This window comes from Zonotrichia albicollis, chromosome 5 (assembly GCF_047830755.1).
Source record: "Zonotrichia albicollis isolate bZonAlb1 chromosome 5, bZonAlb1.hap1, whole genome shotgun sequence".
In the NCBI taxonomy this organism is placed as follows: Eukaryota; Metazoa; Chordata; class Aves; order Passeriformes; family Passerellidae; genus Zonotrichia; species Zonotrichia albicollis.
Genome location: NC_133823.1, coordinates 64671021 through 64677020, shown reverse-complemented (window position 1 = coordinate 64677020; position 6000 = coordinate 64671021). Strand labels below are relative to the sequence as shown.

Sequence of the window (6000 nt, the reverse complement as noted above, 5' to 3'; positions counted from 1 at the left end):
GTTAGGCTGTTTGATCTTCAGGATGTGTTTCAGTCCCTGTTCTGGTGCAGAGCATGTGACATAAAGCTGTTATACATTGAATCCTGAGTGGGAGTAGGGTGAGTGTTGCCACTGAAATAACTCTGTGCTTTTCTGTCTCACGCCAGTGTTGCACAAGAGTCTCCAAACGAATCCCACTCAGACATCCCAAGCAATTGCACTATGGTTCAACACTATGATTCAACATCCATGGCCTTGCTGGTGCTGGGGAGATGCTCCACAGAATGGTAAACTCACAGCAGAACAAGGCAGCCTTCTTGGGAGGAGCCAATTAATAACAACATGATCTTCATCAAGTGTTCCCACCTTTAATGAAGGTGGAAAGCCTCTTGTCCCCTTGCTCACATTTCATCACAGCCATCCCCTGGGCTCGGTGTGCAAGCCAGTCTGGAGGGAGCTCTTTGGAAAGCGGCCAGCTGGTCCGCCAGGAGATTGGATCCATTGCATCAGCATGGGAGCAGGAATGCTCCCAGGGCTGGCAGCACCTGGCCTAACTGGTTTTCCAAAGCTCCTCCCATAAGAGCTCCTGCAAGGACATCTACTTACCTCACCAAAACCTGGATGATCTGACCATTGTGGAAGTAGAGCAGCTGTTACCTGGCAAAAGCAGAGAAGGTTAACCTTTCCCTGGGCTCCCAAGCTGAGGACAGCATGAAGTGATAAGTGAAACAGCACAAAAGGGCTGTTAAGCCATACTGCCTTAACTGTAGACTGTCACAGACTAGTATCTATCAAAACAAGGATGAGCCAGGCCCTTGTTTAGTAGAAGATTAGATCAATTGGTCTGTGGTGATTAACAGCTGATGCTGCAGATAATTTTATGGAAAGCACTCCAGCCTTTCAGAAGGGCTGTCTCGGACCGAGTGCTTTGTGCGGGGTTATCAGTGCTCGTGACTTTACTGTGAACCTTTCTATCAGCCATGGTGCGTCAGTGAGGAAACAGTTGTAGCTTTTGGTCTTTTATATGAACAGTGTTTTGGTGTGAAGCTTTGTGGGAGCTTGAAGTTTGTTTTTTTTTTTACTTGTCCTTCTGCACGTCAGGTCTGAGTGTGTACAGTTGCCTGGTATTGTGAGGCGCTCCCTTCAGGGGCCAGTCCCTGAGATGCTGATTTACACAAAGGACACGGAGGCATGGCCTGGGAACCTGAAGTTTCATGTACCTCTTTGGAGCAAGGGCATTGATGGCCCCTAGGACCAGTAGGGATGGAGGTGATGGAGTTCAGTGTATGACCTAAATATTATTATAAAGACTTCAGAAAATAGCAAGACTTAACTTTATTTCCTCTCCTAATTTTGAGTCAGTGTCATGATTTGGGGGATCTGTCTGCCAGCTGTAGTGTGGCTTAAGCTGGGAAACAGGGATCATGAGTGAGAAGTCAGCAACAGCAGCAAAGTTTCCGTCTCTCATCTAGGCAGCACAGGAGCAGGATATGGGCTGACATTCCAGCCCAGCTGATATCTTGTGCTTTGAAGGAAGTAGGACAGGCAGCAGACAAACCCTCAGGCCTGTTTATGAAATATTCCTGTACAGTAGCTCCCAAAGTGAGGTGCAGGGAGACTCACTGTTACCAGGGGAGGGGGGAGCAGGAAGCAGGGCTTGAGGGGAGGCTCTTAACTAAAGCCATGACCTATGCAAAAAGAAGCCTGACAATTCCTTGTTCACCCCCCTACCTCGCTAATGACTGCTGGAAATGCTCACTCCAATGCAAAGCATCTGGGATGACTTTGTAGCACAGAGAACAGTGATTAAACAGATGGTATCACCCACGAGCACGGCTGAGCGTGGCTTGTACATGTCTTGGGGAGAAACAGGATATGCCACACAAGAGAGTGCTTTGCATTGGCCTGCTGTGCCCACACACCTTCTGCATGACCTGGTGTGGCGTGTCTGCCGGGCTCACATGGCTCACTGCAGCACAGAGGCATGGCCACTGCCACTGGGGGCACCAAGCATGGGGATACTGGGCATGAAAGATGCACTGGAGGTGGTTTTCTCTCTGCTGGGAAGGTTTCAGCCTGCTTAGATTGTAGCCTCCTGGTACCTCCTGTTCCTCCTTGTTGTGTCTCTCTGTGGACACTGTGTGTGTGTATAGCTGTTCCCCCCCAATACATGTGCCCTGTGTTTCCTAAGGAACCCTGACCTTCTGCTTTCTCTTCCCTAAGAAGCTGAGATTGTTGATACTTGACACTTCTAATGATTCTTTTTCTCAGCACCCCTGTCAGATCTATGAAGTGTGCAATGCTGTCCCAGAGAATCAGAGCAGCTGAGTGGGGAATTGATCCTTGGCACAAAGACCTGACACTTGCAGGATATCTCATGAGCCTCAGGTCTGTTTGCACGTTTCTAACTGCTGTGATTAATTTGTGGCCACTGAGAATCCTGTTAGTGTAACAGCACTGCTCTCATGTCCTGGCTCAACTGCAATGGGGTGATGATGCCTCTCCAGGACCTCTTTACTGTCTCCTTCAGGATAATGCTAAGTTATTCCTGGCTTTTTATCCAAAGCTGTGTGCTTTTGGCTGTTGTGGTGAGGGATGTTTGGCTGGAGGTCCCAGCAAGGTGTAGGCAGTGTCTTGCAGTGTCTGAGACTTCTCCCTGTGGAGCCTTTCTTGAAGAGGTTGAGCAACCAAGACCTGCAACAGGAGTGCTTTGTGACCTCCTTTCAAAGCTGTAGGAAACCAGCAGCAGGGCAATGACCATTGCCTCGTGCTTCTGTCAGTCTGCATGGCTCCATGGTGCTCATGGAATTTATAACTTCCAATGCATAAACCAGCACTAATCTCTCCCCTCTAAGCAGTATTAGACTGATTGACTATTGAGGCTTAAAGGTTTTTCCAAGAGAATCAGAAAGTACTAGGAGTACAGGAGTTTGTCTGGAGATTTGACCCTGCTCTGCGTACCCTCCCAGAAAGGTTTCTATCTTCTTTTGGCCAGGTGAGAGCCATATTCTCCGTTAATGACATGCCTTCCATGCAGAACTGTTCCTTCTCCACCTCCCAGCAGATGAGGTGTGAGCTGCAGTGTACAAAGGAGGCACTGAGCCAGGCTTGGGAAGCCGACCTCCCTGTTCATACTGTCTTCCTGATGCAATCCTTCCTCCCAGTGCTGCTGCAACCAGAGTATGGCTGCCTGCTGGTCTGAGCTGTATTCATTACAAAGGCCCAGCTGCCTGAGTTGAGTCCCCAGAAGAGAGAGCCCAGGTGAAGGTCTCTGTCAGCTCTCCTGCAGCCCTGTGGGATTTTTGGTGAGTCACTGGAAAATGGGAGGTAAAGGGAATTTGCTCTGAGAAATTCCATGCAGTCATCTATTCCTAGCCTGCCGCTGTGGGTTTGTTTCTCTCTGTGCTACCAGGACAATGTGTCGAGGCTCTGCAACTGGTTCTCACCCATCCACTATTTCAGGATCTAGGTGTATCTACTTAGTAGCAGAAATTTATATAGGTTAATTCCCACACTCCCAATGAATGAATCATTAAGGGAACAAAGAAAGGTGCCTCCTTTAAAGTATCACTGCCACCTGCATTATGAACATACGCCCAGGTTGCCTGTATATGTTTAACCCCTTATCAGAGCAAGTAAGTGACAGTCAGCTCTGGCACTGGCTGCACCCCTGTCATAGATGGCCAGGAGAAAACCTGTTCTTGCACTTGGAAGTGATGTGCAAAATGCAAAAGAAAGCTGAAAAAAATCCTCAAACGCCCATGTAGGGAGGTTTGAGTATGAAACTACACCTGCCCAGATATATGTGCCATGTCCTGAATGCTTTCCAGACATACTGAGGAGGAGGGGGGATACCCTGCATCTGCTTAGCATCTGCTGAAACTGAGCTGGAAATTTGTCCCTCCCACTAGGAAAGCCTGAAAGCCTCCTTGGTAGTAACTGATGAGCACTTGCAGGGGTGTAGCTGATGGTCCAAGCCAAAGGATGCAGTAGCTTCCCAGTAGAGCAAATTGTTTCCTCCTGGATGCAAGTAAGAACAGCATCCCTTTCAGCTGAGAGCTGCATTTTGGCTCGAGCTGCATTTTGGCTCGAGCTGCAAGGGGGAGGAAGGGGACTGCTGTATCTCCTGTCTGTTTTTCCCACTTGGTTGGGTTGTCAGTGTACAGTCTGAAAGAGGTGTGCCCCAAGGATTCGAAAGGAGATAAGCCACTGAACTCTATTAGCACATGAAAGAAAAAACGGTGGGAGCTTCCAAAGGATGGCAAAGATTCAAAACTTGCTCACAGAAGCACATAGTTGTGGATGATTACTGCAGCACACTCCTCCAGCTGGAGGCGTGGCAGTGTAGCATGAAAAGAGAACGGAGCATAAAGTGATTAATGCTACTGCCATTCTTAGTAAGGAATCCTATTTTTAGTACAGATTGGCTTGGAATATGCATGGCTTTAAAATCAAAGAGCCACTGAAAGGAGAACTCCAGAAAAAGGCACCAGCTGCAGAGATCAAAGTACGGATGACCCTGAGACACACAATGGCAGATGCTGAATGGTGTAGGCCCTTTGGTCCAGTGCTCTGTACTGGTGCTGTGCCATTCCCCTTCCTTTCAGGCACTATTAGGGGTGGGATACTGTGCTTCTAAAGGACTCCAGCACTCAAATGAGAGCCACATAAATAAAACAGGTACTGTCTCTCACAGTGACTCAGAAACTGATAGTTTGGCTGATGGTTTGTATGTGTGTTGCAGACATGGCTGTGATTTCTGAAGAACTAGCGCCCTGACTCACCTGCAGGACATCTAGAAATCCTGGGCAAATATCCAGACACCTGAAATTCTGCGTAGACACCATTTTGCAGCAGAAGAGGAGGAACAAACTGTGGAAAACCCTGGGAATCAGTGGCACCTACTGTGCGCTAGCTGCTCTGACTGTTTCACTTTGCTTCAGTTAATCTAGAAGTGACTTTTCCTCTTCTGCTTTTCATAGTCCTTTAGAATAAATAACAAAAAAACCCTCTTTCCACTGTCATATTGAAGCATGTCTGAGATTCAAGGCACCTCTCAGAATGGCCTTTGCTGCAAGAGCATCTGTTTGGATGTTGAAGGTAGGGGGATCTCAGAGGTGGTTGGGTATCACTCTGGAAAGTCTGTGGTGGAGAGGGATGAGCTTGGGGTTTTCTTGTTTGGTTTTCCCTTTGCTGTACAATATTAGCGGTACCATTTGGGTTTTCTCTTCTTTTCCAGTTTTGGGACATGGCACGAAATTAGAAATGGCAGCCACAAGACCTGTAGGGAGCAGAGCTGGTGTGCTGTGCTGCTCAGGGTTAGCAGCAAGGACCCCAAGTGACCTCCCTGCTGTCAGCACACGTGGCTGAGGGAGACAGCGAAGTTCACGTGAGAAGGTTCAGGTATGTGAAACAATGGGTGTGATCTGAAGGCTTCTGTGTTTGTTTTAGAGCATAATATTTGCGTTGTTTGTCTTTTATGATTAGCACATAATCTCACATGGGGAGACTGCAGGGGAAATTCTGCCCTAGGAGGGTTATTGGTAAAGTACCTGGTTTAGTAAAGTACCCGTGGCTGCTGGTCTGTGATTACAGGTGAGAGGCTTTTTGGGGACTATGCTGCTTTCCTTTCATCTGATCACAATGGCTGTCTAGCACATCTGGGAAGTTAGTTCAGTGAAAAAGAAATGTTGCAGTAAGGTCTAATTTCAGTCTTTTCAATACTAAATCTTGTAATTATTTTTTAAATGATCAGGTTTTAAATGTTATTTTTCATTTCCTGTAAATGGAAAAAAAAAAATCAGTCGCAGAGTTATTTGTTCTGAACAAAAAATAACATTTTGTTTGACCTGGAGTTTTGTGTTTGGGAGTGTTTTCACTTGGCTGAGATCACAAGAGAATAACTACTGTGAGATGAGAGTTCTCCAGGACGCCCGGTGGGGACAGGGAATCCACATATGTGTACGCAGGTTCCTGCCTGCTTGTCCTCTGCTCTGCAAATTAATGAAGATATCTTTGTTT

General features: G+C 47.3%; 1 long non-coding RNA gene across 2 annotated transcripts in view; it reads left to right on the top strand.

The window, feature by feature from the left end:
* The first annotated feature begins 2656 nt into the window (after positions 1-2656).
* Positions 2657-6000, top strand: part of LOC113460387 (uncharacterized) — a 57188-nt gene continuing 53844 nt past the window's right edge. Inside the window, exons 1-3 of one of the 2 annotated variants that reach the window (XR_012580543.1) lie at positions 2657-3284; positions 4724-5079; positions 5219-5382. This is a non-coding gene — a long non-coding RNA (uncharacterized LOC113460387). Of the gene's footprint in view, positions 3285-3948; positions 4487-4723; positions 5080-5218; positions 5383-6000 lie in introns of those variants that run through there. The other variant, XR_003382227.2, reaches the window with a different exon arrangement.